This window comes from Equus asinus, chromosome 20 (assembly GCF_041296235.1).
Source record: "Equus asinus isolate D_3611 breed Donkey chromosome 20, EquAss-T2T_v2, whole genome shotgun sequence".
NCBI classification, from domain to species: domain Eukaryota; kingdom Metazoa; phylum Chordata; class Mammalia; order Perissodactyla; family Equidae; genus Equus; species Equus asinus.
In genome coordinates, this window is record NC_091809.1 from 9,014,602 (window position 1) to 9,036,492 (window position 21,891).

The 21,891-nt window shown below is 39.9% G+C and overlaps 1 long non-coding RNA gene and 1 pseudogene across 2 annotated transcripts in view; one reads left to right on the forward strand and one right to left on the reverse strand.

Annotated features, from left to right (window-relative positions):
• Positions 1-21,891, reverse strand: part of LOC139041252 (uncharacterized) — a 42,998-nt gene that overhangs the window by 10,365 nt on the left and 10,742 nt on the right. The window contains exons 2-3 of one of the 2 annotated variants that reach the window (XR_011496070.1): positions 16,861-17,046; positions 508-1,418 (exon numbers count right to left, since the gene is read on the reverse strand). This is a non-coding gene — a long non-coding RNA (uncharacterized lncRNA). Of the gene's footprint in view, positions 1-507; positions 1,419-16,860; positions 17,047-21,891 lie in introns of those variants that run through there. The other variant, XR_011496069.1, reaches the window with a different exon arrangement.
• LOC139041076 (small ribosomal subunit protein eS1-like) lies at positions 11,241-14,119 on the forward strand (annotated as a pseudogene).

Consider the following 21,891-nt stretch of genomic DNA (forward strand, 5'->3'; position numbering starts at 1 on the left):
TGATGAATTAGGTGTGTGAAAGATGACGTGAGTGGAGCCATATTAAAACAGAGCCAGAGCAGCCATTGCAGAGGAATTGCCTTGCAACACTTGTTTTCTTTATCTTCCAAACTGGACCAAACCACCAACATTCCAAGAAGTGAGTAAGGACAAGAATATCCTGTTTGTAAGGACTGATGAAACTGGATTTTGCTGATCACCAATCATTAACCAAACAAGTCTGGCCTTTTGCCTGATGATCATACCGCAAGCCAATCTCTGAAGTACAAAGCTAGCCTTACCTTATCTAGCACAAATGAACTCTTCTTTAATACAGCTCCTCTCATCCTCCCTTTTCCCCATAAAAACCCTAAGCCCCTCTCCTGTAATTAGGACAGTATTTGGGTTTCTACCCGAATCTGTGCTCCTTGAATTGCAATTCTTTGATCCCAAAATAAACATCTCACTGCCTCTCATTTCGGCTCTTTATTTTTAGGTTAACAGGCGCAACTGCCAAAAGAACAAAAATAGGATGTGTAATTGTTTTTATTTGAAAATTTTCAAACATTCAGAAAAGTCACAGAGAAGAGGTTAGAGGACATCCACATACCCTTCACCTCCCAGGTTCACCAGTTAACATTTTGCCACATTTGCCTTATCACTCTCTTTTTCTCTCTCCCTATATAACTTTTTCTTTTTTCCCCCAAATCATTTGAGAGCAGTTGCTGGCACCATGACACTTCATCTTCAGTGTGCATCTCCTAAGAACACAGGTGTTGTGTTACACAACCCCCACATAAGTATTACACTCAGGACATTTAACATTATCTTATACAGTTCAGATTCAAATTTCTCCCATTGTGCTGATAATGTCTTTAGAAGCCTTTGGACTGCAGTAGTGGGGAAGTCCAGGATCCCATCCAGGATCACACACAGCATTTAGTGATCAAGTCTCTTTGGTTTCCTTTAATCTAGAAGGGTTCCCTTGCCTTTTTTGTTTTGGTTTTTACCTTTAATTACTGACATTTTTTAAAAGCCCAGGCCATTTATGTTGCAGAATGGCCCTCAATTTTGTCTGCTTCCTCATGATCAGACTGAAGTTAAACACACTAGTAGGAGTAGAGCCAGATGACGCTATGTCCTTTTCAGTGCATCACATCAAGAGCCACGATGTTTGTCCCATTATTAATGATCCTAAATTTCATCACTTGGTAAGCTGGTGTTCAACAGTTTTCTCCACTTTAAAGGTATCTCCTGAGGCCGGCCCCGGGGCCCAGTGGTTAAGTTCGCGAGCTCCGCTGCAGGCAGCCCAGTGTTTCGTCAGTTCGAATCCTGGGCGCAGACATGGCGCCGCTCCTCGAGCCACTCTGAGGCAGCGTCCCACGTGCCACAAACTAGAAGGACCCACAACTAAGAAGATACAACTATATACCGGGGAGCTTTGGGGAGAAAAAGGAAAAAAAAAGGATATTAAAAAAAATATTACAGATATCTCCCCTCCCTTTGAATTAATAAGAGATCCGAGGAGTTATACTACAATACCACATGACCACATGTTCCCCACCAATTGTTGAAGCATCCATTGATGATTCTTGTCTCAAACAATTTTTACCACGATGTTTGTAAACTGGTGATTTTCCTATTTCTATCACTTCTTCTACATTTATCAGTTGGCATTTTTCTGCATAGAAGAGTTTTCTTCCTTCTCCTATTTTCATTTATTGGTTTGTTTAGTATTGGAGGTATCATTATGAACTTATGAATTCTTTTTTATTCAATGTGTTATAAATTGTTTCTAAGTTCATTTATTTTGCTGCTAAAATTTGGCCAGTGGGAGCCCCTTCAAGGTGATTTCTGCGTTCTTTTGAAATGCTCTCATCAGTTTTTTAGTATTTTCAACAAGCTGTCATTTTTCTATGCTAGGCCTAGAATCAGCCTATTCTCCAAGCAGTTTGGCTTTCTTGCATTGAAGAAAGGTGTTTAGAAACCAAGATCTGGTTTGTTTCTTGCTGCCAAGGGTGTCCTTGCTTTAGAACCATTCAGTGGACAGAGCTAAGGACATAGATTTTTTTTTTTTAATCATGAATTCATACTGATACCTTGTAATTCCAATTCTTTGCAACAGGGTTTTTCCTTTCCTTGTGTCTCCTCCCACAAGGAGAACTCTAGTTCAAATATCAATGTATTTACTTAATCACTCAGTCCTACAACACACACAAAATAGTTTTAGAATAGCTGACTTGTCAGCCAATATTCCTACGAAGAACAAACTTTCTTGGCAGTCCTTTTGATCCGTACAATGTATGTCATAGGAGTTATATTTTTGCCTCCTTGTGAATATGCCATAGTTGCTGTTCAGTTAGGTTTTAAGTTCATTTGCTAATTTGTATTCAATTTTCGGGTTTCCTTTTTCCCCATCCTTGTTAATGTTCTTATGTTCTTTAATATATAAGACATCAATAGGGTTCAAAAGGCAAAACTATATAAGAAGTATAATTGAAGAAGTCTCATTCCCTCCTCTATCTCTTCCAGCCCAATCCTACCCACTCTCTATAGGTAACTGTAGGAGGAAAAGCTAAAAATAAAATCTCTTGCCAACCCAGAAATCCTTTCCACAAATGGAGAAAAGAAAGAAAGCAGTTTTATTTAATAAGCACTAAACCAGACTATGATGTGCCTCCCAGACAATCTTCTAACAAGATTGCAAAGACAGAAAGAAATCTCACCCTTCTAGATAGGCAAGCAGATAAGATCCATTACATACATGTTCTCAAGATAAACGATAACTAGTTTTCACGTAAGGGGACATGACAGCACCAGTTGCTGTACATTTTTTCATAGTTCTTCCTAAATTCACCTAGTAAGTAGGGTGACCATCTGTATTACCTTCATCCTAAGGAAGGATAAAATTTCTCTCTCTAATGACAAGCAGGTAGCTACAGCTTGGTGCAAGGCAGTAGGCTCAATTCTCACGGTGTCAAGGTGATAGGGCCACTGTCTCCCTGGATATTTACATTTCTAAGCAATAGCTCCCAAGCCTTTAAGAAAACATTCCTGGGTGGTAACATCATCAAGAGGCTTATTTAGCTTTTACATAAGGTTTATATACATATCAAAGAGATGGGGAAAGGACTCATAAATATAGTTTACTCATAAATACAGTCATAAATACAATTACATTGTTATATATTATATATTTATTATATTATACATTCATAAATGCAATTACATGTTATATATATAGTTACATATTGTATATTTACTATATTAATTATACACTCATAAATACAGTTTCTCAAGGAAATGCTCCAAGAAAAGAGAAAGAGGAAAAGATCTCCTTCCCTTTGGGCAAGAGGGAAAATTCAATCTTATTTTTATTTACGCTTATGTAACAAATATCATTAATTCCCAGTTTATCATTTCTGTGTGTAATTTTTCGAATAAAAGTAAAGACATATAAATATTATTATTTCACTTTTTTCCTAGGTGTCAAGTCTTGTAATAGATGCCCACCATGGAGTACATTCCCCAGACAAAATGGGCAAAAGTTCTTTCACAACACACCTGCTGTGCTATTTCAGGTGCCTTGGGGCCAGCCCCATGACCAAGTGATTAAGTTTGTGTGCCCCACTTCAGCTGCCCCAGGTTTTACTGGTTCGGATCCTGGGCACAGACATGGCACTGCTTATCAAGCCATGCTGAGGTGGCGTCCCACCTAGCAGAGCCAGAAGGACCTACAACTAGAATATACAACAATGTACTTGGGGGCTCTAGGGCAAAGAAGAAGAAAAAAAGAAGATTGGCACCAGATGTTAGCTCAGGTGCCAATCTTCAAAAAAAAATAAAAAATATATATTTCAGGTGCCCATCTCTGGGATAGTGGTATATCACGTTAAGAACAAAAGTTTGAAGAACTTCCCACTTTCTAACTCTCTAGAGGCCTCTAAAAATCTCTGTGAACTGGAATTATTCACCCTGATACAACCTCAGAAACCCTGAGTTGAATTAATTTACCTTACCTTTCCTGTTACTGGAAGATGAAATCACCCAAAAAAGACAAGATCTGATAAAGACAAAGCTCCCTAAGAGGGAATCTTGCAAGAAGTTTACTTCCAGAGGGAAAAGTAACAGCATAGCAACCCTCTGAGAGAACTGATAAATAACAAGCCGCAATTCAATCTTTTGTTGTTATTGTCGTAGTTTCCATTTAAGAGCAAAAAGGCAGCAGGATGTAGTAGAACAAGGTCCTGGCCTTTTGAGTGACACTGTGTTCAAATTGTTACCCACTGCTTACTAGCTCCATCACCTTGGGTAAATGTCATCATCTCTTTGAGTCTCAGCAACTACTCTCCTCTTGTTTTGTTTGCTTCCTTTTATCCCCCTTCCACTACAGTCCCCCCTCCCAGGCAACAATTCCAATGTGTTTGCTGTGCATGTATTCTTGCACAATGTACATTGTTGTTTTTGTGAGCATGTATTTTTAATTTACATGAATAATATTTTGATATATATGACTTAAAGACCCAATCATGTTGCAATATGTCAATTGCTACTAAACTTTGGCATCTTGAAAAGGATTCCAAGGACAGTGTGAGTTTGGTAACTTAATCTGATTTTCATTTAATTCTTGACAATTTGCCAACAAGAGCTGAGTTGTCCACATTCCATGCTGCTCCCTTGGAGGGGGAAAAACATCTGTCTCTAAGACAGCATGAGAGCCAACTGGAACCCACGAGGTTTATGAACAAGACAGATAACAATAGAAAAAGAAAGTCCAGGCTGGCCAACTAGCATAGCTAATCTTGGACACCTCCACAAATCTATCTTAATTTTGCTCTACTTAGCCAGAATTGCATCAAACTACACAGGATATGAGATGAAACCATGTTCGTGGTTCACTTGTAATCAGAATGCTGGAAGGGACTGCAGAAATCTTAAGATAAACACCCCACACACATACACACCTCTTTACACTGGGAGAAACTGAGCACCTACAAATGAACGTAACCACCAATGTCACACAGCCAGTGTGGTGGCAGACCTAGGTCCCCACCTCCTCAATATTTCACCAAGCTCCCTCTCAGTAGTGTTGCACAAAACATCCAAAGTAATGTTCTCCACAGCATGCTTCACCTCCCAAATATCTTGTAAATATTATCCAAGAATGATGCATTAAGAGTAAGAATAGTTTCCATCGTTGTTAGCTGCCATAAGCCCCTACATCCAGTTCATGTTGCTGGCACCTGCCTTTGACACTGTATCCATAGCAATGCACAAATATTGTAAACACTCTGCAGACTAGGGGTTTTTTTGCCAGGGTTAATCGTGAAGCAATAATACGTTGCACATGTACACAGAATTGGGGTATTTACAGCATTTATGAAGCTTTAACATCTGCACAGCCAGTTTGCCAGGCTTATGTTGTGGGTATTACAAAGTATTTCCTAGGAAACTGAAAATAAATATATTATGAAATTTCAATTTTCAACATGTCAGTAGTGTTGTACTGGCATCCTGTCACACCTGTTGCAAAACACACTGTTGGCCAGAGGCAGGAACTCCTTATGAAATCCCATTACATCCTCTGAATCTGCAGGAATCCCACAGAATGACTTCTATGTTAATGAAAAGAACAAACCTTAACTGAATACTCACTGTGTGCCAGGCATTATGATTAGAGCCTTGCTTGCATCTTTTCATTTAATCCTCACCTTAACCCCTAGGAGGTGGGCACTGCCATTCTATTTTCCCAATTTAAAAATTGAGGCCTAATGAAATTAAGTAGCTTGTTAACAATCAGAGCTAGTGAGTGGTAGAACCAGGAATCAAACCTGTATCCCTGTGACTCTAAAGCCTGTGTTTGTAACGTGTATTCATGGCCTATTGGTTGTAAATTACAGATGTGACCATAGTATAAAATCATTCCCTGGATTCAATATATTCACAGTGAAATACATTGCTCTGTGAAATAGGTATTTAAAACAGACTCCACCATCTAATTCCCTTTATAGAAATTATTCCATTTCTACTTCAAGCAAGGGATTCATTTGAAATGCCTCTTTGAAATGGCATCTATTAAGAAAAGACATTTCCATTTGAACACGAGTCTGAGCAAGGACTGTCCAGAGCAGCCCCCTCTGAAGCCACTGAGGAACTGTGCAGCAGAGACTCAGGCCAGGAAAAGATCCCAGTGATGCCTTCTGATTTCTCACCACAACTAGTTAATTCAAGAGCCATTTGCAACAATATGGATGGACCTTGAGGGTATTATGTTAAGCAAAATAAGCCAGACAGAGAAAGACGAATACTGCATGAATTCACTCACATGTGGAAGATAAACACACACACGGACAAGGAGAACAGATTAGTGGTTACCAGACAGGAAGGGAGTGGGTGGAGGGTGAAGGGGTACGGGGGCTCATATGTATGGTGATGGATAAAACCCAGACTATCCGTGGTAAACACAGTGCAATCTATACAGAAACTGACATACAATAATGTATACCTGAAATTTGCATAATGTTATAAGCCAATATGACCTCAATAAAATAACTTTTTTCAAAAAAGGAGGAGGGGCCAGCTCAGGAACACAGAGCTGGCCATGCTGCCCTCTCTGTGAGGCATCATCCAAGGTCGTGTCAGCAGCACAGAGGGCTTCTGGGGGTGGGCAGGGCCAGGCCCCTCTCCTGAGCATGTACATATGCCATTCTTCCATAGTCACTGTGGGGAAGAGAGTTCCAAGCAATTCAGCTGTAACTCTTTCTCCAGACTAGGTGGAGCGGGTTAGTAAACGGATATCAGCCTTCAGGGGGCCTGTGAGCCTGAGACCAGGCATCTTCAAGCGGGGTCAAGGTGGAGGTTAAGGGGCCACTGGGATTAGAGAAGGCTGGGCTGAGCCCAGGAGCAGAGTAGAGTTGAATCAGCCCTGTGACTGTGGGGTGGAGGAGGAGGATTGTCTTACAGAATGTAGCAAGGAGAATTTGGCCTTCATCACTTAGAAGTTCTAAAATGGAGGTTCTCATCATGGGTTCCACGGATGGGTCAGTGAACCTTCAATATTGTCTGGGATTAGGACTGGCCAGGTGGCATAGTGGTTAAGTTTGGCACTCCACTTTGGTAGCCCGTGGTTCGCAGGTTTGGATCCTGGGTGTGGACCTACACACCACTCATCAAACCATGCTGTGGCCATGTCCCACATACAAAATAGAGGAAGATGGACGCAGATGTTAGCTCAGGGACCATCTTCCTCACCAAAAAAAAAAAAAAGTGTGTGTGTGTGTGTGTGTGTGTATATATATATATATATTTTTATATATATATATATATTTTTATATATATATAATCTGTGATCCAAAGAGGCCCCGCAAACAGACAGCCTGGGGCCTCCAGGAACTGTTCTTTGGGGAGTGTGGGGGGCGTTGGTGGATGCAGTACCAAGGCTCTCAGATGCATTAAGGAAAATGGACTTAGTGAGCAAGAGCAGAAGGCAAAAGAGGGTAGCAGCTGCCACTTAACTAGCCATGCAATCTTGAGCAAATCATTCCACCTCTTGAACTTGGGTTTCCTCATGAGGCAGTTACACTTGATGATTTATAAGTTTCCAGCTTTAAAATTCCAAAAAATTCCAGAAGCACTATCTACTAGTGATAGACAATTTACTGGGAGAAGTAGTGAGTTCCCTGTCACTGGAAGTGGGACGCCTGCCACAGCATGGCTTGCCAAGTGGTGCCATATCTGCACCCGGGATCCGAACTGGTGAACCCCGGGCCACTGAGAAGCGGAACGTACGCACTTCACCGCTGTGCCACCGGGCCAGCCCCTACAAACTACATTTATACCTGTGTCAGAAACACGCAAACCCACTCCCCCATTTAAGCTTTACAACATACAAATTTCTCAATATATTTTAAGTTTTTAAGAAATAAAATCTGCAGACTGGTAGGAACACTTTAGAATTCTCCATTCATCTACCCTGTAGTCCTAGGGAATTAAGTTAAAAGCAAAATTGTTCCAGGGCAAAGATACTTGCATAGGCCTTTTTTTTCTTTGTTTCTTTGTTCCTTCTTAGTCAAGTTCAGTGGTTTTCAAATTTGTGCTGCAACATGCTCAATTTAATTGTGATTTGAACGGTGTCCAAGGACTATGTAACTTTAGGCCATACTCAGGGCTCAAGGCACAGTCTGGAGCATGTTCACACTTAAGAGCAAGCTTTGGAGTCCAGGGTGACCTCGGGCAGGTTTCTTATCCATTCTCAAACCCTTTTCTAAAATGGAAGTGATGACAGGGGCTCCTTCACAGAAAACGTTTGAAAGGGGAATTCGTGACCCCTGGGCCTCTCCACCCTGCTCTCTGGCACCCACTACACTTCTCACTTCACCCTCAGCTGTAGTTAGAACTAGTCATCAGCATCATCTCCCATTGGCATCGTGGTCACCTTCACATTCAGGGACTGTGCCTTGTGCTGCAAAGCTGAGTCCCAAAGCCCTGTTCACTTTCTCACTGGACCAGGGACACTCAGAGTTTAGGAGGCAGTGCCAAGCCCCTCCTGCTCCTTATGATCAGTACATTTTCTATGCGTCTCCCCAGCTGGGCCTCCTCTGCTCACCTATTCTCCCTCTAAGTCCTGCTTCCTCATCGGCTCCCCTCTCCACTTCATTGCTGCTAACCTACTGCCTAAACCTGGGCAAGGCCCTTTCTGTGGGCCTCAATTTCCTTTTCTGGACAAAGATGAGCTTGGCTGCAACAAGAATTACTGTTACTGCTATCACAAATGTATCCTGTGCTTGCTGTGAAACACCAAATAGTTCAACAATGAGAAATGTCTAACATGAAGTTCCCCATTATCCCAGTACCCTCACTCTCAACCTAACCCTTGTGTAGAAAAGCAATTACACTTTAGCAGTTGAATGTGCACTTTTCTAGATATCGGCTATATATATAAAAATAGGTATGAATGAAAGAGTGTATAATATACATGCATACATACTCATAGACATACTTTTGTTTATGAATGGGATTGTATTACACACACTCTTCTGCAACTTGCTTCCTTTATTCAATGATAAGTCTAGCAAGTAATTTCCTGCTGGTATACATAGATATAGTTCATTCATTTTAACATCTGCTTAGTATACCACATACCATTTTTATACACTTGTTTCATTATGTATGGAGTAGATTCTTGGAAGGGAAATTGCAAAGTCAAAGGGCATCACATTGAAAATTATTGTAGACATTGGCAAATGGCCCTCCACAAAGGCTGTACAAACTTACATTCCTACCAACAGTATATGAGACTTAGATCATGGAAAGGTGGAGCAGTCAGGAGAACCAAATTTGAGGTGATAGGTCAGTAGTAGAGCCTGAAAGGAGGAACCTCAGCCCAGAGGACTGGGAGAAAGTCTACTTCTGCAGGCTGAGGATGGGCAGAATAGAGAGCACCCCAGGGTCGCTCACAGTGACATAGTATTGGTTACTTAAGAACCCAAGGTGGGAGGACGCTTCATGCTATTGGGAAGAGAGAACCAGGACCTTTACCTCAATTCTATCACAGGAGGATCACAGCCCTTTGGTTCTTAATCTCTTTGGGATTATGGACCTCTTTTAGGATTTGATAATCCTAAATCCCTGAGTGTGCACACATACTCACACAAATGCACCTGCAATTTTGCGTATAATTTTGAAGAGCTAACTGAAAATCTCAGAGTATTAGACATCATGTACAAAGCCTGGACTAGCCTTCTGAAGGATGAGATACCATGTAGTCATTCTATTCCTCCCAAACAAGGCCATCAAAAGGCTACTAGTCCTAGCTATCCCATCAGCCGATCAGGTTCATAAGTGAGTCCACCTGAGATCAGAGGAGACCAACAGAAAAACCACCCAGCTGAGCCCAGCACAAACTGATAACTTGCAGAATCATGCACTAAATAATAGCTTGTGGTTTAAAACCTTTAGGGGCAGGGCCGGCCAGAGGAGGCAAGCTGTCCCAGGCCACGGTCACCCGCCCCTCTGCTCGCTGCAGCCCTGCGCTCCCACCATGCCCTCCTGGTGCTGCAAGGCGCTGATGGGGAGTCATCTCCATCTGCTCAGGGGGCTGGTTTGGCAGGCAGTGGGCACTGCGGCATCAGGGATGGAGAACGGCACATCACCATCTTTGGGGAAGTCAGCAATTGCTCCTGTGAATCGGATCCAAGTAACGACTTCTGATAATTGTGTGGTAATTTTCTCAAAAATATCTCATTCTTACTGTACAATGGCAAAAAAACTTTTCCATTACACAAATGTTAATTATAAAGTGGTAGAATTGGACATACTTGAATATGGAAGCCAGTTTCAAGATGTTCTTTACAAAATGACTGGTGAAAGAACTGTGCCAAGAATATTTGTCAATGTAACTTTTATTGGAGTTGCAACTGACACTGATAAGCTCCGCAAAGAAGGGAAATTGTGTCCACTAGTTCATCAGTGTTCTTTCTTTTAAAAAAGTAAGAAGAATTTTAGTGTTGTAGATTCTCATAACTTTGCTAGTAAAATGTCAGTTATTTAAAGTGATAATGTCTTTTAAATGTTTGAGGATGTTTTCAATATGTGAATTATCTTCATGAAAAAGTTGTAGAAATAATGAACAATAAATCACTGTAGAAACCTCAAAAAAAAAAAGCATTAAGTTTGGGGACGGTTTATTATACAGGAAAAGCTAACTGATACAATCTCCATGAAGAAAACTTGGAAATGCTATTGGGGGACACCAAAGAAGACTTGAACAAGTGGAAAGACATACCATGCTCTTGGACAAGAAGAATCAAGATCATGGAGATAGCAATTTTCTCTAAGTTATTTTATAAATTAAATAAGCTACAAATGAAATACTTTTATAATCAAATGAGCTGATTCTAAAGTTCATATAGATAAATAAAGTCAAGAAGAACCAGGAAAAAAATCAAAAACAGAAGAAGAGGAACTATACCAATCAGATATTACAGCATATTATAAAGCTTCAGTAATGAAAAGAGGATAGAACTGGTCATGAATAACCAACATAACAAATAAACAGAATAGATAGTCCAGAAAAAGACCTAAATATATGGAGGAATTTTGTATGGTTCCTAAGCAAATTTTAAAATCAGTATAGGAAAAAAAAGTTGTGTAATTAATGTTTCTGGGGAAACTAGATAGTCATCTGGAAAAATATAGAATTGGTATGAGTCACATTTACCTCAAGATTCAAATGTAGCCCTTTAGGCTCTCTGAGTAGCACCATGGCAATCAGCAAGAACAAGCACTTTAAGAAAGGTACCAAAAAGGGAGCCAAGAAGAAAGTGGTTGATCCAATTTTTAAGAAAGATTTGTATGATGTGAAAGCACCAGCTATGTTCATATGAGAAATAGTGGGGGCCCAGCCTGAGGGTGCAACCATTCACATGTGCCACTTCAGTGGCCCAGGGTTTGCCAGTTTGGATCCCAGGTGCACACCTAGCACTGCTTGGCAAGCCATGCTGTGGCAGGCGGCCCACATATAAAGTAGAGGAAGATGGCCACAGATGTTAGCTCAGGGCCAGTCTTCCTCAGCAAAAAGAGGAGGATTGGTGGCAGATGTTAGCTCAGGGCTAATAGTCCTTTAAAAATATACATAAAATATATATATATAAAATAAAATATATATAAATAAATAATAAACAAATATAAAAATATATTTTAAAATATATATATAAGAAATATTAGGAAAACTAGTCATGAGAACTCAAGGGACCAAAATCACACCTGACGGCCTCAAGGGTTGTGTGTTTGAAGTGAGCCCTGTTGATCTGCAGAATGATCAAGTTGCACTTAGAAAATTCAAGCTAATAACTGAGGATGTTCAGGGCAAAAACTGTCTATCTAATTTCCATGGTGTGGATCTTACTTATGACAGAATGTGCTCTATGGTCAAAAAACGGCAGACCATGATTGAAGCTCTCTTGTTGATATCAAGACTACCAATGGTTATTTGCCTCGTCTTCTCTGTGTTGGTTTTACTAAAAAACACAACAATCAGATTCAGTAGACCTCTTATGCTCAGCACCAACAGGCGTGCCAAATCTGGAAGAAGATGATGGAAGTCATGACCCAAGAGGTACAGACAGATGACTTGAAAGAAGTAGTCAGTAAACTGATTCCAGACAGCATTGGAAAGACACAGAAAAGGCTTGCCAATCTATTTATCCACTCCATGATGTCTTAGTTGGAAAAGTAAAAATGCTGAAGAAGCCCAAGTTTGAACTGGGAAAAGTCATGGAGTTTCATGGAGAAGGTTGTGGAAAAGCTAGTGGGGATGAGACAGGTGCTAAAGATGAATGCAAGCCACCAGCCCAAGAATCTGTTTAAAATTCAGACTTTTAATGGTGATAAATAAAAAATCCTATTTGTGGAGAAAAAAAGATTCAAATGTTAAAAACCCTGAAAACATGAAGTATTAGAAAAAAATGGGTATATATACTTTTAAACCTTGTAGTAGGAAAGGTTTGTCTACAACATAAAACACAAATGTCATTAAAAAAGTATTAACAGAAATGCTGGTAAATTTTACTACAAAAAATTTAAAATTTATGTTAATAAAAAAATTTATGTTAAAACAATTGTAAGAAGACTGAAAAGACAATCATGAAACTGGAATAAATATATGCAACTCATATCGCAGACAAAAGTGAAGTTCTCTAATATATAAAGAACTTCCACAATTCAATAAGAAAAAGCCTAATAACACAATAGAAAAAAGAGTAAATGATATGAACATCTAGGTCGCAGAAAAGGAAATATAAATAGTTTTTGATATTTTAAAAGATATTAAACCTCACTCATATTAAAAGAAATGCAAATTAAAACAGTACTCAGAGAACAATTTTCCACCTATCATGTTGAGAAAAATATTCAACTTTTCTAACACACTTGGAGCTTGTGTGAGGAAAAAGGCATTTTTATACACTGCTGATGAGTGTATATTAAACCACCTCTATAAGGCAACTTGTCATTATCAATCAAAATGTAAATGCACATAACCTTTGACCTAGGAATAAAGATATATTCTGATGCATGGAAGTAATGTATGGACAAGATTTTTCATTGCAGCATTATTTGCCATAGCATATAATAAAATTTTATGCAGCTTTAAAAGAAACTGCATGAGGAAGTTCTTTTATGTACTGATATGGAAAGATCTCTAAAATACAAGTAGAAACAAATGAGGAGTACAAATGCTAATATTTGTGATAGAACAGGAGGTGTATGTGTGTGTATATATATCCACATTTATTTGCTTATATGTGAATAAAATAACTCTTGAAACTTGCACATTAATTATTTGTATGATAGGAGTATACATTTTAATTCTACTTTGGTATGCTTTTTCCTAAACTTATGCATGTTTACTGATCAAATAGGCTAGCAGTACTTTTACATATTGTTTAAATTTATAAATGCAAATTTGTTTTAACAAAGTTGAACTGTTATGCTGATGAATTTTATTTCAAAAGTTAATACATTTTGTCGTTTATCAGCTTGAAGATATTTTCCAGGATCTTTAAGTAACTTAAGAGCTTGGACTGATTAATTTAATTGATGGATATTCACTGGGTACTTAATTTTTTTTTTTTGAGATTAGCACCTGAGCTAACAACTGTTGCCAGTCTTCTGGGGTTTTTCTTCTTCTTCTTCTTCTTCTCCCCAAAGCCCCCCAGTACATAGTTGTTATTCTAGTGGTAGGTCCTTGTGGTTGTATTATGTGGGACGCCACCTCAGCATGGCCTGTTGAGCTATGCCATGTCTGCACCTAGGATCTGACTGGCAAAACCCTGGGCTGCCAAAGTGGACCGTGCAAACTTAAACACTCAGCCACAGCACCAGCCCCTGGATAATTTCTAAGCAAAGTGGAATACTGAAACATGCATACCGAGCATAATTTAACTTTATATACTTTTGCTCCTTTTTTTACGTCTACAGAGAGCCTATATCTCTGGGTCTGTTAATGAACATGTTCATTTTTGTCAAAGAAGTTTTACTATACAGGACACATATAGCTGCAGAAATTTGTGAACTCTGCTAGTCTGCTAAAATGCTAATGGGTGGACAGTTCACAGTCACAAGCATCCATCCTCTGGTTTCTCTGTGAAATAGAGAATTAAATCATGTTTATTTTATAATCACTATTTATAAATCACTTAACACATGTTTATTTTATATCTGTTTGACAGTCATGATTTTATCTTTTTTTTAATGTACCTTTTAATAGCACACAGGACAGAAGCCCTATTCATTATAATTCTTCACAAAAATGGAAGCCTTAGAGTTAATTCTTGCCCTTAATCTTAGATGAGAAAACCTGGAAGGCAGTAACTGGAAGATCAGAGATGGTGTTAACCTTCAACAACCCTAATCTTATCCCTCCTACTCACCCTTCTAGTCGAGTGGGCCTAAATAATCTTTTCCCACCCTACACCACCAGGTGGGGCTGGATCAAGGGTCCTAGCCCTGGAAGGCTAATACCAAACACGCATAGTCTGGAAGGAACCAGGAGGGTGAGGGGGCCAGATTAGATTATTGAAGGTTAATACCAGTTTACATGATCTTTCAATTAGGATTAAGGGAAAGAATTAAATTCTAATGCCTAAGGTTTAGTGGTGGGTCCTGTTGTATTCAGTTAATGGGTTGCTGCAGCCGCTGAGGGGAAATGAAGATAACATGAAGTTTAGAGCTAGGAGATAGAGATTTTTTTTAAACTTTTTATTGAAGTATAACATGTATACATCTTAAGAATTGAGCACACCTGTGTAACCAGCGCCCAGATCAAATTGCAGAACATTACCAGCATCTGAGAAGCCCCCTCATTTTTCTCAGTCACCACCCACCCGCAGCACACACAAAAGTCACTCAATACTGAGTTCTCACAACATGGATTAATTTTGCCTGTGTTTGTACTTCATATAAATTGAATCACACAGATTTTTTTTGCGAAAATTTCTTTCATTAATTGTATTTTTCCAAGATTCATCCATATTGTTGCATCTAGTGGTAGATCCATTCATTATCTAGTCTGCTGTCAATACGAATTTGGGTAGTTTCCATTTTAGGACTATTATGATAGTACAGCTGTGAACATTCCTGTCCATATCTTCTTATGCCATGCATTTCTCTTAAGTATATACCTGGTAGTGGAATTGCTAGGTCATATTTATTTCTATATCTATCAGTTTGTATATATATATAAAAAACGATGAATTCATGCTGATACCGCTGATTCCAATCTAAGACAACAGGGCTCATTTTACCCTCTCCCCTTTCCTCATTTGCAATTCCTTTCTTCAACAGTGAGAAATGTAGCTCCCATTAAATATAATATATTTTCTTATTTGCACAATCCTAGAATGCCCATAAAAAGAACTGCTAACCCATATTCCCCAGCTCTGTCTGCTGACAGGGCTTAGAAGCAATGACGCCTCAGTGCAATGAACACACTCAGCACCCAGATCTTCATTTCTAGATGTCATTCTCCAAGAAAAGGAACCAGGGTTCCTTGGAGAAATGACTGAGTCTAGGGAGGGGGCAATGAAAATACAAGATGAGCCTGAAACATCTTGTGGTGTCAGAAAGTAAGGAAGTGCTCAAAATAGAATGGGAGTATTTCAAAAGGACGCAGGAGCCAACTTGAAGATGCTCCTAATGACTATATGTGGGACAATTTGAGCAACAAAACAAAAAATGTTAGTAATGGATTATAATCTGTAGAATAAAATAAATATCAATGAGTTAATACTGGAATAAATAACTGAATAAATAAATAGGGAAGGTACAGCTCATCCTTACAACTGAATTTCAATTAATAAATGGAGAAGGAATTATGCAAATAGAAATCACCTTTGGAAAATCAAAGGTAATACATATTGCAGACAAGAATCATCAGTGAATGCTAGAATTAGGTAGTTGAAAGTAATGATAAAAAGATTTGTATAGTCTCAAAGTATCTCCCCAAACAATACTTATTAATTACAAAAAGGAAAGCAGTAATTTTATAGCGGAGAACCCTAGCAGACATCATCTTTACCACATCATCTTCCAAAGTGAACATCACCAGTAATGAGACACAGCAATATCACATGTGCCTTCTGATATGATGCACTGGGAACGACACAACATCACTTTTGTGGGATGCTCACCAAAAATGGATAACTTCAACCTCATCATGAGAAAACATCAAATACAAGTTGAGGGACACTCTACAAAAATAATTGGCCAGTACTCTTCAAAACTGTCAAGGTCACGAAAGACAAAAATAATTGGCCTGGACTCTTAAAAACTGTCAAAGTTATGAGAGAAAAAAAAAAGACTGAGGAGTTGTTCTACATTAAAGAGTCCTTAAAGAGACATGACAATTGAACGCAGTGTGGGATCCTGGATTACATCCTGGACCAGAAAAAGAACATTAGTGGGAGAACTGGCCATATCTGAATAAAGTCTGTAGATTCTTTAACAGTAGTATATTAATGCTAATTTCCTGACTTCGATAATTCTCCTGTAGTTATGTAAGATGTTATACTTGGGGAAGCTGGTAAAGAGTATTCAAGAACTTGCTGTATTATTTTTGTAAGTCTAAAATTACTTCAAAGAAAAAAGATTTTTAAAAAAGAAGAAGGGGGTGGGGCATGATTGTGTCGTGCTTCAGCCAAAAACCCTGCAAGCACCTCTGCCTACGGCTTAAAGACTGACTCTCCTGAGAGTGGCCTTCAAGGCCCTCAATAACCTGGCCAAACATTCCCCCAGAGCTATTGCCCTTCACTCTCCTATCACCCGCCCACACCCCACCAATCTCCACAGCACGCAGTACACACTGCTTAGAAAAACCCTACTCACGTTCAAAGACCTCCTGCACAGGACCTTGACTCTGCACCCGCTTCAGGAAGCAGAGGGAGCTTCTGGCTCTTCCTGGGTCAGCAGCTGACTTTCCTGACTCCCTGGAAATCTTGAACTCCCTCTAAGGGCCTCTGCAGGCCAGTCAGGCATTGCTGACACCCTTTCTACCCTCAGGAAACTCGCAACCTGCAAATGAATAAGAAAGGAAACAATAGTGACAGGCTCAGGAAAGCTCAAGGAGGCAGGTCAGAGAAAGGCAAGGGAATTCACATCTTCTGCTGTGAAGTAGGTGTTCTTCTTACTCCCTCTTTGCTAGTGAGGGAACTGAAGCTCAGAGAGGTGACCCGCCTAAGGCTACACAACCAGTAAGGTAGAGCCAGGTTTGAACTCAATTTCCTGCTCCCCCCGCTGAGGAATTCAACTCTCAAATGCTTTGAATAGTCAGCCAAGCAGGGTCCTCAGACAGCTTACATTTTACCCCAACTCCAACCTCAAGGAGCAAAATGAGATCTTCCTAGAGAACACTGCAGACAAAGTTCTCAAAGAGCTGAGGGACATGCCAACTGACTCCCTACCCACCAAGCCCACAGAGGATCCTGGAATCACGGATGAACTTGTTCTCAGGAAATGTCAATGGCTTTTACAATGAACTAAATTGACATGAGCTATGTGAATCTGTGCAAAAATATCCCAAAGCTGAGCAGGTGGGATACCTTGCTAGACACCATTTGGCCGGCTTCCTCCACATTTAAATGTGGATTCATCACTTCAAAAGACACTGGTTGGGAAACTGCTATTGCAAAGCTCTGGGTGAACCAGCAAACCCACCTGGTAGAGCGGCAGCGGCGATTAACTGAGCGACAGAGCGTGCTTGACACCAAGTCAGAAGCAACGAATATTGGCTATTAGGACTACAATTATTGATATTATAATTGTTCATATCAAACCTCTACCCTCCCCACACACTTCACTTCTCCCTGTACCCAGCAGGTTTTCCCATCTTCCTATATCTCCCTCCCTACCGGGGAGAATTCGGGACTGCATGCAAGACAGGGAGTATATTTTATTTTTTTAAAAGAAAGCACTTCTTAAATTTCAACTTGTCAAGACCCCTGCCCCACTCAGCTTTCCATCTCCCAACAGAGACCTCCATACCCACACCCCACTGCTTCACTTTCTCTTACCATAACTTACGTGGCCCGGGGCTAGTGGTCCCCCTCCATCTCTGTGGAGAGGAGGTGACCCGGCCCACCCAGCATGGTCTTGCCTGTGCCAAGACAAGAAGAAAAGGAGGCTTTGTGTGGCTCTGACCCCTCTGGCTACTGAGGCCCTTCCAGTTAGGCTGTCACTCTTCCCTGATCTCTACCCCTAAAGAGACGGCCAGCCCCTATTTCTTGTTTCCCTTGGCCCCTTGCCTTAGGCCTGGGCTAGGAAAGCAAGACTCCCCACCATTTGTCCCCTCAGCACAGCTAGGGTGGGAGGCCGGTGTGCATCCTGTAGCATTGCCTGTGGAGGCACAGGCACTCTGGAGGCAAATCTCCACATTTCTGAATGGCATCTGTGTGACCTTGGATCACCTCCTAACTTCACCGAGCCTCACACTGTGTTCACTGTGGATCTTGATGTTACCTGCCAGAGCATTAGATGAAAGAGAAGCTCTGCACATTTCGGTGCTTCATTTATGAGGTGGTTATGGGTGGTCTCCCCCTAGCCGCTCTGAGGACTTGCCACTCTGAGCCCCCAAATACCCCCTTTGCCCTCTTCTCACCTTCACCTCCCTCCAGATTCCCTCACCATCTAGTTACACCTCTGGGGCCTGAGAGTCAAGAGGTCTGATAATGCAAGAGTACGGATTTCAGAAGAACATCTACCTGGTTTTCAAGCTGAGATTCGCCACCCTCTGACCTTGATCAAATACATCTTATTTGACAAATGAGATAAGGATACCTACCAGATAGGTTTATTGACGCAAGGATTAAATGAACAACACGTATATGGCCTTAGCACAATACCAGTTTCAAAGAAGTGTAGCAGTAATAATACATAACAGTGTTTATTGTCATTAGTCCCAGCTGGCTGCCAACTTGCTTAGAGGCCTGGCATATGGTTGGCATATTTCCTAGTTCCTGACAATGACACCAGTTTCTCTTATTTTTAATTTCATGGGTCATTTTTAGAGAATGTTGAAAGGAGGACATTAGCAAACTGGGTCCTTATTAACATCTGGAAGTTTTCCTTTACCTGTTTGGGCTGGCTTCTATTGGTATGAGGAAATAAATTGATTTCCAAACACTTATCCTAAATCCAGCCAATTTATGGAGTAATTCAAGTAGTTCTTCTAGTTCTAAGATTTCCTAAGAAAGCAATTTAATCTTCTACTGATAACCATAATTTGTCTCCTTCCCCATAACTCTTCATTTGTGCTTTATTGCATTGATCAGATCATGGATAATGAACAATTGTGATGGTATCATCTTTACTTCATTCCTGGCTTAATGAAGAATGCCTCTCTCTTTTCTCCTGTATGTACATGTGAACTATTTGTTTAAGATAAAGGTAATTATATTGTTAAGGAAACCTCCCTTTATTTCCTTTATTTCTAACTCTTAGAGTTTGTTGTTTTTAAGCAGGTACGGCTGCTTAATTTCATCAGTATTTATTCAAATAAGGTTATTTTATTTTTGTTCTTTGACCTTATGACAGACATGATGGCTAAAGACTTTTCTGGAACTCCACTTGGGAATGAATAGCTAACCAATAATTTATTTTATGTTCAAATTACTGGATAAAGAATGGACTATGCAACAAGGAGCATTAGAATATTTAGACGTCCACTGGGGGAAAAATTTTGTTTGAACTTTTCCTCTCAATCCCATAAAAAATTCTAGATGGATTAGAGATTATACCATTAAAAAAACTTAAAACTATTTGAAGAAAATATTGGAAAATATTTTTATGGCCTTGATGTGAGAAATCATAAGCAGTGTGTAAAATCTAGAAGCCATAAAAGAAGACATTGAGAGATTTTGCTACCCAAACATCCAAAACTTTTGTACGATGAAAGACACCACAAAGAAAATTAAAGACAATGGAAAAATGAAAGAAAACATTGCCAACATATACAACAAGCATTGGATTACTAATCAGAATATGTAAAGAAAAGAGGAAAAAATATTTGAGTAAAGCTCAACTTCACTCATAATAAATAGCGTGTAAATAAAAACAAGAAAGTAACATTTTTCCTCATCAAATTGTCAAAATTTTAAAAGATAAACACCCAGTGTTGGGGAATGTACATGGCTGCTAGATCTACAACTTCAGGTCTCCCACTCCAGAAGCATTTTATGTAAATAGCACCCCTGCAGGACAACATGGACTACAATGTGATGGGTGTGTCTTGGAGCAGTGCTCTGAGTGCCAGGCCCCTCCTAGGGATTTAGTGAGGTTTTTGTCTACCCAGCAAAACATAAAAGGCTCTCTGACTCAATGATTCCTCTTCCAGGAATCTAGTCTTTCAGAAATACATGAGTATGTAATATGTATATAAAGATATATGCAAAAGGATGTTCATTAAAGCATGCTTTATATTGGAGAAGACAGGAAACAAACTATATGTCCATCAATAGGGGATTGTCTGGACAAATAATGGTGCACACATTCATGAGATATTTTGGAACTCTTAAAAAGAACCAGATGGATTTAAGTGTATTAGCATAGAATGATCTTGGAGATTTGATGTTATGACTGTGATAAGCATTAATGTGAAAGCAAATCCCAAAAATATCTATTATTCAATCCCAGGTATATACAATTGTGTCTGAATACGTATTAGATAGATAGGGCATGCATAGACAAGGAACTGGAAGAGTCCACCAAGCTGAGGGGACTAGACTGGAATCACTGGGCAGGAGGAGTTAGTGATAGGGAGGAGTTTCATGTTTTACTCTGTTTGCTGTATTACTTTGTGACTCTACCACAATATGAAAGTATTGCATATGTGTTGTGTTTATTGCAAATTCAAAATATTAGGTGGCCTGCTCATTCTGAGCTTCAAGAATCCCTGTGGGTCTGGCTATTCTTTGACAACTTCCCACCTGGGTAAACTACCAAGGACTGTCCTACTACCCAGTGTGAGAAATTCTTTTTTTATTATTATTTTATAGAGGTCGCATTGGCTTATAACATTGTGTAAATTTCAAGAGTACATAACTATATTTCAGTTTCTGTATAGACTGCATTATATTCACCACCAATAGTCTAGTTTTTATCCATCATCACACATGTGTACCCCTTTATCCCTTTCGCCCTCCCCCCTCCTCCTTCCCCTCTGGTAACCACTAATCTGTTCTCCTTATCTATGCGTTTGTTTATCTTCCACATATGAGTGAAATCATTTGGTATTTGTCTTTCTCTGTCTGGCTTATTTTGCTTAGCATAATACCCTCAAGGTCCACCCATGTTGTTGCAAATGGCACAATTTTGTCTTATTTATGGCTGAGTACTACTCCATTGTGTATATATACCACATCTTATTTATCCATTCGTCCATTGATGGGCACTTGGGTTGCTACCACATCTTGGCTATTGTGAAAAATGCTGTGATGAACATAGGGATGCTTGGCATTCCTGAAATAAACACTTTTTCTGAGCTAGCTCATCTGGGCATCCTAATCTCAATGAGAGCTTTTTAAAAATTTAGATCCAACTTTCTGCCCAAGATCTGCTGACTCAGAACCGGAATTTCTGTGCCCAAGGCTATTACCTGGAGGAGGAAGTGAGAATTTAGGATTACTGGATAGTGTGGTGACTGTACTGGACAATTGCATAGTCACAGTGAGGAACAGAGAAGGCAGAGGGGCAGCCTTAATCTGCCAGGACTCCAGTTAACCTAATGGGGACCCTTGATGGATAAAGACATGCTCGTGGGTTTGCTGGTGAAGACGCTCTGCTTACAGCCAGGTGAGGCACTCAGGCTCTGCAGCACAGACGTCGGGGCTGCAGCTCTTGCTTTTTCTTTTCACTAAAACTTAA